The 10,174-nt window shown below is 45.4% G+C and overlaps 1 long non-coding RNA gene across 1 annotated transcript; it reads right to left on the bottom strand.

Moving 5' to 3' along the window:
- Window positions 1–350: 350 nt before the first annotated feature.
- LOC135050751 (uncharacterized) lies at window positions 351–8,356 on the bottom strand. The gene is made up of 4 exons (XR_010241787.1): window positions 8,294–8,356; window positions 7,527–7,550; window positions 7,382–7,411; window positions 351–431 (listed from the first exon to the last, which is right to left on the bottom strand). It is a non-coding gene; the product is annotated as an uncharacterized LOC135050751 (long non-coding RNA).
- Window positions 8,357–10,174: the final 1,818 nt, after the last annotated feature.

Here is a 10,174-nt window from a genome sequence, read left to right as displayed (position 1 = left end):
TATCTTATACAGTAGAAAAAGATACTATACAATGGAGTACAAGAACAAAATTTTTTATTAAATAAAATTAAATTAATCTTAATAAAACATTAAAAAAGTGGTCCACTAAGAGGTGGACCACCACCCGCAGGAGCTGGATGGCACGCTGCAACTGTTCTGTGGGAAAAAAAGGACAGTATTACAAAACAAATACTGAATACTTTACAGTGTAGTAATGGCAATACAGTACTTTACTCTATATTAGACAATATTGTTATTTACAATGTACAGTACTGTATTGTCAGTACAGTAAATCAAACACTACTGTATGCTGTCGAGGTAATTTAAACATTGCTTTAGTTTACCTCTTGTATAAGTGGGCTGCTGCCTGCCCGCTTCTGGGCCAGCCCACCTATCTTGCCCCTGTCTGGGGCCCCCATAAATAATTGGCACTATATTGGAGAAAAAAAAACATTTAGTCACATTCAAATAGTAAACAATTATTCCTGTATACTGTAGGTACAGTATTTCTCTATCGTCCTAAGTGGATGCTGGGGTTCCTGAAAGGACCATGGGGAATAGCGGCTCCGCAGGAGACAGGGCACAAAAAAGTAAAGCTTTACTAGGTCAGGTGGTGTGCACTGGCTCCTCCCCCTATGACCCTCCTCCAGACTCCAGTTAGATTTTGTGCCCGAACGAGAAGGGTGCAATCTAGGTGGCTCTCCTAAAGAGCTGCTTAGAGAAAGTTTAGTTTAGGTTTTTTTCTTTACAGTGAGTCCTGCTGGCAACAGGATCACTGCAACGTGGGACTTAGGGGGAAAGTAGTAAACTCACCTGCATGCAGAGTGGATTTGCTGCTTGGCTACTGGACACCATTAGCTCCAGAGGGATCGAACACAGGCCCAGCCGTGGAGTCCGGTCCCGGAGCCGCGCCGCCGACCCCCTTGCAGATGCTGAAGCGTGAAGAGGTCCGGAAACCGGCGGCTGAAGACTCCTCAGTCTTCATAAGGTAGCGCACAGCACTGCAGCTGTGCGCCATTTTCCTCTCAGCACACTTCACTGGGCAGTCACTGAGGGTGCAGAGCGCTGGGGGGGGGCGCTCTGAGAGGCAAATATAAACCTTATACAAGGCTAAAAATACCTCACATATAGCCCATAGGGGCTATATGGAGATATTTAACCCCTGCCTGACTGGAAAAATAGCGGGAGAAGAACCCGCCGAAAAAGGGGCGGGGCCTATCTCCTCAGCACACGGCGCCATTTTCTGTCACAGCTCCGCTGGTCAGGACGGCTCCCAGGTCTCTCCCCTGCACTGCACTACAGAAACAGGGTAAAACAGAGAGGGGGGGCACATTAATGGCTATATATATATATATTATATATTAAAGCAGCTATAAGGGAGCACTTAATATAAGGATATCCCTTGTATATATAGCGCTTTGTGGTGTGTGCTGGCAGACTCTCCCTCTGTCTCCCCAAAAGGGCTAGTGGGTCCTGTCTTCATTAGAGCATTCCCTGTGAGTTTGCGGTGTGTGTCGGTACGGGGTGTCGACATGTATGAGGACGATATTGGTGTGGAGGCGGAGCAATTGCCAAATATGCAGATGTCACCCCCCAGGGGGTCGACACCAGAATGGATGCCTTTATTTGTGGAATTACGTGATGGTTTATCTTCCCTTAAACAGTCAGTTGAGGACATGAGGCGGCCGGACAATCAATTAATGCCTGTCCAGGCGCCTCAAACACCGTCAGGGGCTGTAAAACGCCCTTTGCCTCAGTCGGTCGACACAGACCCAGACACAGGCACTGATTCCAGTGACGACGGTAGAAATTCAAACGTATTTTCCAGTAGGGCCACACGTTATATGATTTTGGCAATGAAGGAGACGTTACATTTAGCTGATACTACAGATACCGTAAAACAGGGTATTATGTATGGTGTGAAAAAACTACAAACAGTTTTTCCTGAATCAGAAGAATTAAATGACGTGTGTGATGAAGCGTGGGTTGCTCCTGATAAAAAGTTGATAATTTCAAAAAAAAAAAGTTATTGGCATTATACCCTTTCCCGCCAGAGGTTAGGGCGCGCTGGGAAACACCCCCTAAGGTGGACAAGGCGCTCACACGCTTATCTAAACAAGTGGCGTTACCCTCTCCTGAGACGGCCGCACTTAAGGATCCATCAGATAGAAAGATGGAAGTTATTCAAAAGAATATATACACACATGCAGGTGTTATACTACGACCAGCTATAGCAACTGCCTGGATGTGCAGTGCTGGAGTAGTTTGGTCAGAATCCCTGATTGAAAATATTGATACCCTAGATAGGGACAATGTTTTACTGTCGTTAGAACAAATAAAGGATGCATTTATCTATATGCGTGATGCACAGAGGGATATTTGCACACTGGCATCTCGGGTGAGTGCTATGTCCATTTCAGCCAGAAGAGCCTTATGGACACGACAGTGGACAGGCGATGCGGATTCAAAACGTCACATGGAGGTTTTGCCGTATAAAGGGGAGGAGTTATTTGGAGTTGGTCTATCAGACTTGGTGGCCACGGCTACTGCCGGGAAATCCACTTTTTTACCTCAAGTCACTCCCCAACAGAGAAAGGCACCGACCTTTCAACCGCAGCCTTTTCGCTCCTACAAAAATAAGAGAGCAAAGGGTTTGTCGTACCTGCCACGAGGCAGAGGAAGAGGGAAGAGACACCAACAGGCAGCTCCTTCCCAGGAACAGAAGCCCTCCCCGGCTCCTGCAAAAACCTCAGCATGACGCTGGGGCCTCTCAAGCGGACTCGGGGACAGTGGGCGGCCGTCTCAAAAATTACAGCGCGCAGTGGGCTCACTCGCAGGTAGACCCCTGGATCCTGCAGATAATATCTCAGGGGTACAGGTTGGAATTAGAGACGGATCCTCCTCATCGTTTCCTGAAGTCTGCTTTACCAACCGTCTCTTCCGAAAGGGAGAGGGTGTTGGAAGCCATTCACAAGCTGTACGCTCAGCAGGTGATAGTCAAAGTACCCCTATTACAACAAGGAAAGGGGTATTATTCCACTCTATTTGTGGTACCGAAGCCGGATGGCTCGGTAAGGCCTATTCTAAATCTGAAGTCCTTGAACCTCTACATAAAAAAGTTCAAGTTCAAGATGGAGTCACTCAGAGCAGTGATAGCGAACCTGGAAGAAGGGGACTTTATGGTATCCTTGGACATCAAGGATGCGTATCTACACGTTCCGATTTACCCCGCACACCAGGGGTACCTCAGTTTCATTGTTCAAAACTGTCACTATCAGTTTCAGACGCTGCCGTTCGGATTGTCCACGGCGCCTCGGGTCTTTACCAAGGTAATGGCCGAGATGATGATTCTTCTTCGAAGAAAAGGCGTATTAGTTATCCCATACTTGGACGATCTCCTAATAAGGGCAAGGTCCAGAGAACAGCTGGAGACAGCTTTAGCACTATCTCAAGAGGTGCTAAGACAACACGGGTGGATTCTGAATATTCCAAAATCCCATTTAATCCCGACAACTCGTCTGCTGTTCCTAGGAATGATTCTGGACACGGTTCAGAAAAAGGTTTTCCTTCCAGAGGAAAAAGCCAAGGAGTTATCCGATCTGGTCAGGAACCTCCTAAAACCAGGAAAGGTGTCAGTACATCAATGCACAAGAGTCCTGGGAAAAATGGTGGCTTCTTACGAAGCAATTCCATTCGGCAGATTCCATGCAAGAATATTCCAAAGGGATCTGTTGGACAAATGGTCAGGGTCGCATCTGCAGATGCACCTGCGAATAACCCTGTCACCAAAGACAAGGGTGTCACTTCTGTAGTGGTTGCAGAAGGCTCACCTATTAGAAGGCCGCAGATTCGGCATTCAGGATTGGATCCTGGTGACCACGGACGCCAGCCTGAGAGGCTGGGGAGCAGTCACACAAGGAAGAAACTTCCAGGGAGTATGGACGAGTCTGGAAAAGTCTCTTCACATAAACATTCTGGAACTAAGAGCAATCTACAATGCTCTAAGCCAGGCGGAACTTCTCCTGAAAGGAAAGCCGGTGTTGATTCAGTCGGACAACATCACGGCGGTCGCCCATGTAAACAGGCAGGGCGGCACAAGAAGCAGGAGTGCAATGGCAGAAGCTGCCAAGATTCTTCGCTGGGCGGAGAATCACGTGATAGCACTGTCAGCAGTGTTCATCCCGGGCGTGGACAACTGGGAAGCAGACTTCCTCAGCAGACACGATCTTCATCCGGGAGAGTGGGGTCTACATCCAGAAGTCTTCAACATGTTAATAGACCGTTGGGAAAGACCAATTGTAGACATGATGGCGTCTCGCCTCAACAAGAAACTGGACAAATATTGCGCCAGGTCAAGAGATCCACAGGCAATAGCTGTGGACGCACTGGTAACTCTTTGGGTGTACCAGTCAGTGTATGTGTTTCCTCCTCTGCCGCTCATACCAAAGGTATTGAAGATCATACGGCAAAGAAGAGTAAGAACAATACTAGTGGTTCCGGATTGGCCGAGAAGGACTTGGTATCCGGAACTTCAAGAGATGCTCACGGACGAACCGTGGCCTCTACCTCTGAGAAGGGACCTGCTACAGCAGGGTCCCTGTCTTTTTCAAGACTTACCGCGGCTGCGTTTGACGGCATGGCGGTTGAACGCCAGATCCTAAAAGGGAAAGGCATTCCAGAAGAAGTCATTCCTACCTTGATTAAGGCACGGAAGGAAGTCACCGTGAAACATTATCACCGCATTTGGCGAAAATATGTAGCGTGGTGCGAGGATCGGAGTGTTCCGACGGAGGAATTCCAACTGGGTCGTTTCCTACATTTCCTGCAATCAGGATTATCTATGGGTCTCAAATTGGGATCCATTAAGGTTCAAATTTCGGCCCTGTCAATATTCTTCCAAAAAGAATTGGCCTCTGTCCCTGAGGTCCAGACTTTTGTCAAGGGAGTACTGCATATACAGCCTCCTGTGGTGCCTCCGGTGGCACCGTGGGATCTAAATGTAGTTTTAGATTTCCTCAAATCCCATTGGTTTGAACCATTGAAAAAGGTGGATTTGAAATATCTCACATTGAAAGTGACTATGTTACTAGCCCTGGCCTCTGCCAGGAGAGTATCTGAATTGGCGGCTTTATCTTATAAAAGTCCTTATCTAATCTTCCATTCGGATAGGGCAGAACTGCGGACTCGTCCGCATTTTCTCCCTAAAGTGGTATCAGCATTTCATCTGAACCAACCTATTGTGGTGCCTGCGGCCACTAGCGACTTGGAGGACTCCAAGTTGTTGGACGTTGTCAGAGCCTTAAAAATATACATTTCAAGGACGGCTGGAGTCAGAAAATCTGACTCGCTGTTTATATTGTATGCACCCAACAAGTTGGGCGCACCTGCTTCTAAGCAGTCGATTGCTCGTTGGATTTGTAACACAATTCAACTTGCACATTCTGTGGCAGGCCTGCCACAGCCTAAAACTGTAAAAGCCCACTCCACAAGGAAGGTGGGCTCATCTTGGGCGGCTGCCCGAGGGGTCTCGGCATTACAACTCTGCCGAGCAGCTACGTGGTCGGGGGAGAACACGTTTGTAAAATTTTACAAATTTGATACCCTGGCAAAGGAGGACCTGGAGTTCTCTCATTCGGTGCTGCAGAGTCATCCGCACTCTCCCGCCCGTTTGGGAGCTTTGGTATAATCCCCATGGTCCTTTCAGGAACCCCAGCATCCACTTAGGACGATAGAGAAAATAAGAATTTACTTACCGATAATTCTATTTCTCGGAGTCCGTAGTGGATGCTGGGCGCCCATCCCAAGTGCGGATTATCTGCAATACTTGTACATAGTTATTGTTAACTAATTCGGGTTATTGTTAAGGAGCCATCTTTAAGAGGCCCTTTCTGTTATCATACTGTTAACTGGGTTTAGATCACAAGTTGTACGGTGTGATTGGTGTGGCTGGTATGAGTCTTACCCGGGATTCAAAATGCCTCCCTTATTGTGTATGCTCGTCCGGGCACAGTACCTAACTGGAGTCTGGAGGAGGGTCATAGGGGGAGGAGCCAGTGCACACCACCTGACCTAGTAAAGCTTTACTTTTTTGTGCCCTGTCTCCTGCGGAGCCGCTATTCCCCATGGTCCTTTCAGGAACCCCAGCATCCACTACGGACTCCGAGAAATAGAATTATCGGTAAGTAAATTCTTATTTATACTGTATTGCTGGTATTCAAAATATAAAGTACTGTACAAGAGTTTAGCTTCAATAGGTCATAAACAAATTGTCAAAGGAATTAAACACCACAGTACAAATACTGTAGACATTTACTGTATGTATTAGCAGTCATGACATTTCATGACCGCTTCAGAAAAAAGAGGGTTACAGTACTGTAGGTGGTGTTGTAGGGAGTACTATCCATAATAGTGGACTGTACTCAGAGCCAGCCATAAATAATATGATTCCCTAGTCAAGTTTTTGGATGCTGCCCCCTTGCACAGATGCTATTTCCGCCTCTGAGCCTGTACCCCTTTCCCAGCACCATCACCCCTCAACCATAGCAGTCCTCATTTTGGTGCTCCTCCAACTTACTGTACTGTATGTTTAAAATAGCAACAGTGTGCACATTCGGTGTGCATCCCAAAACGGTGCATGTTCTTGCTGGGAAGGGGCAAGGCCACACAGTAATTCCCCAATCTGAAATGACGCCACACAGTACTGCAACTTTATTCACAACATATCATGCAATAGTGTCTCTTTTTCTCGTTACATCATATGATAGTACCACATTACTCCTCAAAGTATTCCCACTTATTCACATTGCATCACATCATATTGCTCTTTGTTCACATTAGACCACACAGTAGTGCCCTTGCTACAGTATATGTTACACAACAAAGTACTGTATACACATAATGCTGCACATTAGTAATGCATTTTGTATGCACAGAATATACTGTAGGCATGCTGCATATCATATTAATCAGCAGAAGCTGCTTGTGCCCCTGGGCATTTGGCAAGTATGCCTATGCCTAGGGCAGGCTCAGACTGGAGATCAGTACGTAATCCCGCTGGACGGGATCCCGGCAGTCAAAATACAGACGCCGGAATCCCGACCACACAATCCCGACAGGGGCGGCGAGCGGAAAGCAGCCCCTTGCATGCTTGCTTCGCTCGCCACGCGGTGGGCACGGTGCCTCGCTACGCTCTACACACTATTATATCAGTAGTCAGGAAACGCAGCATGCATTTGTGGAGTGAAGAGGGTGAAAAAGGAGAGAAAGTACAGTTTGTACTGTAAGGTTATGTCAGAGGGTGTGAAGATGATCAGCTCAGTGTTATACATGTTACAGTAAGTTAGAATACAGTACAGTGCATTATGTATTTCTATTTTATTACCAGGTGTCTCCTCCACTGGTTGGCGACGGACTGTAAAAAGATAATACAGTACAGTTAGTCATATCAGTTTGACTTAAAATAATGTTGGAGAAAAAAAAATACTGTAATTACAGTACCAACTATTGCTACTGTACAGTATATTTACCAAAAATGTATTCTGGCTCGTCGTCTGTGGGTAAAAGAGAAGAATATTATAAGATACAGTATACAGTAAAAAGTATAGTAATAGTACACTAGTGTCCAGGCCCAGTGTCAGGTGGGTAAAAAAAGGTATGCTTGTGACAGGCATGGTGATTCCAAGGGACCCCACCGAGACCATCAGAAAATTTGTGAGTGACCCGTATGCCGGTGATTATGACTAGAATAAGGTAGCAACTCTTTTTTCTTTTGAATTATGTATACTGTACAGTACTGTATGTGCATATTGTACAGTACACTTAAAATATTTAGCAGTTACTGTAGTGGTAATTTTTGGGATGACAGTATTAGCATACTGTAAGCATCCAACTGAGGCCCCCAAACAGATGCCGCCACTAGGTACAGTACGTGCCTCTCGTGCCTAATGGGAAATTCATCACTGACAGTATCTAGAGAGATGAATGGAGAGACAGTGACAAGGGGTGAGAGAGAGAGAGAGAGAGAAATTGAGTAAGATGGGTGTTTTTTTTAGAACAGGATGTTGTCCATACAGTAGCAACCAATCAAATATTACCTACTGTACTGTATTATCGTCTGTAAGTGTAACTAGATACTGTAAATGTTAATGTGGGATGTGATCGGTTGCTACTGTATGGGCAATATCACCAGTTCAAACAAAAACAATTTTCATCCGATTTCTACGCATTTGCCAGAAAAATCTGATGAAAAGTGCTACTCTGATGGCATCAGATCAATGTCAGTAATAATTCTTACCACTAAATGCAGCAGCATCATCATCATCCTCCTCCTCCTCCGTGGCCTGTTCCAGTGTAGGGCCTGTGAAAAAAAACATTAATGTGAAAAAAAAAAAGGTTCATTCCAGGAAATACACATACCCTCCAACATGACCCGCCCCACTAGGTACAAAATGCTCTGGTTCTGGACTTCCCTCTTAATTTATTATTGCCATCACCTGTGAAGAAACAGCTTTCTTATCATATAACTAGTTCAACACAGGTGATGGAAATCATAAATTAAGAGGGAAGTCTAGAAACAGAGCAGTGCGGCGGGTCATGTTGGAGGGTCTGCATACAGAAACATAGAATTTGATGACAAATACTGTAAGAACCACTTTGCCCATCTAATCTGCCTCTTTTTTTTAACCTTTTTTTTACATCAAACCTTATAACAATTTTCCCCAAACATCACATGATGCAAAGATAAATAAATAAAAAAAGAGGTGCAAGATGGAATTGTGATTGGGCCCTCCCAACCACCCTTATGTTATATAAACAGGGTCTGCCACACGACTGTGGCTGAAATGACTGGTTGGTTTGGGCCCCCACCAAAAAAAGAAGCAATCAATCTCTCCTTGCTCAAACTGGCTCTACAGAGGCACGATGTACCGGACTGGACTTACTTAATGGGTGCAGTGAGGTGATGGACATAGAGATAGAGTCCTGGTCCTCCTCCTCCGCCACCGCCTGTGACAGTGTAGGGCCTGTGAAAGCAAAAAATCCATGAAATATACTTTTGTATTCTGTGTTGAATACAGTAAAGCAAAAATTCAGTCAGGAATTGGAGGAGGAGAGTAAATTTCGCACACAGAGACGAGAATGTCGAGGCCAGAATCAGGGGGTAGTGGAGGAGGGTTAGGATACCGTACCTCACCCTGTTGGGATTGCTGCAATCAGGATGCCACTGTCGGTCACCTGACCGCTAGAATCCTGACTGCTGGTCACGCAAACCCAACCCATTGGTTTAACACAATGTACAGTACAGTACAATACTGCAGTTTACTTACCAAGTTGGGGAGAGGGTTTTTCATCCTCACTGTCAATAATTACTGAGTTGAAAATAAAAAAATATTATAAACAAAATACAGTAGAGTACAGTTACTACAAAATTGCACAGTAGTACAGTGCTACAGGAGGCAGAGATATATTCATAATACAGTAGGAGCAGAATGACTGTCCAGCGGTAGGGGACATACAGTACTGTATTTAAAAGACCTGCTGTCTGGATCCCGACATTCAGAATGCAGAGTGTGGATTCAGAGTATGATTGGAGGGTTAGGCTAGTGGAGGGTGGGTCGGATGCACAATTTTGGGCACCATAATACAAAATGGATATCGTGGAACTACAAAAGGTTTAGAGGCGGGCGACCAAAGTGATGAAGTGGATTGAGAAGATGGAATACAAGGAAAGGCAGGCTAGGCATGTTTACATTGGAAAAGAGGAGATTAAGAGGGGACATGATTAACCTTTACAAATATACTGTATACAGTAAGGGGACAATACACAGGAACGGTTTTTGATAAGATGGACACAGAGGACACGTGCACAGTAACTCTTGTTGAAGTAGAGGCGATTTCGCACAGAGGCGAAAAGGGGTCTTCACAGTGAGGGAAATACTGTACAGTACATGTTTGGAATTCCCTGCCTGAAAAGTAATAAAAGTGGACTTGGTCAATACTTTTAAGAATGGGCTTGAGAAAATCCTACTGTACTTACTATAATCTGGCTCCTCTTCCTCCCCCGAATCAATGGGAATGAGCTCCTCCTCTGTATCAATTACGAGGCGGTCTGTGTGTAAAAGATGACAAGTATTGTAAAATACAAAAATTACAGTAATACTGTAGGAAACTAGTGTGT

The sequence above is a fragment of the Pseudophryne corroboree genome, chromosome 2, assembly GCF_028390025.1.
Source record: "Pseudophryne corroboree isolate aPseCor3 chromosome 2, aPseCor3.hap2, whole genome shotgun sequence".
Classification (NCBI taxonomy): Eukaryota; Metazoa; Chordata; class Amphibia; order Anura; family Myobatrachidae; genus Pseudophryne; species Pseudophryne corroboree.
The sequence above is the reverse complement of the archived record's forward strand: the minus strand, read 5'-3'. Positions and strand labels throughout refer to the sequence as shown.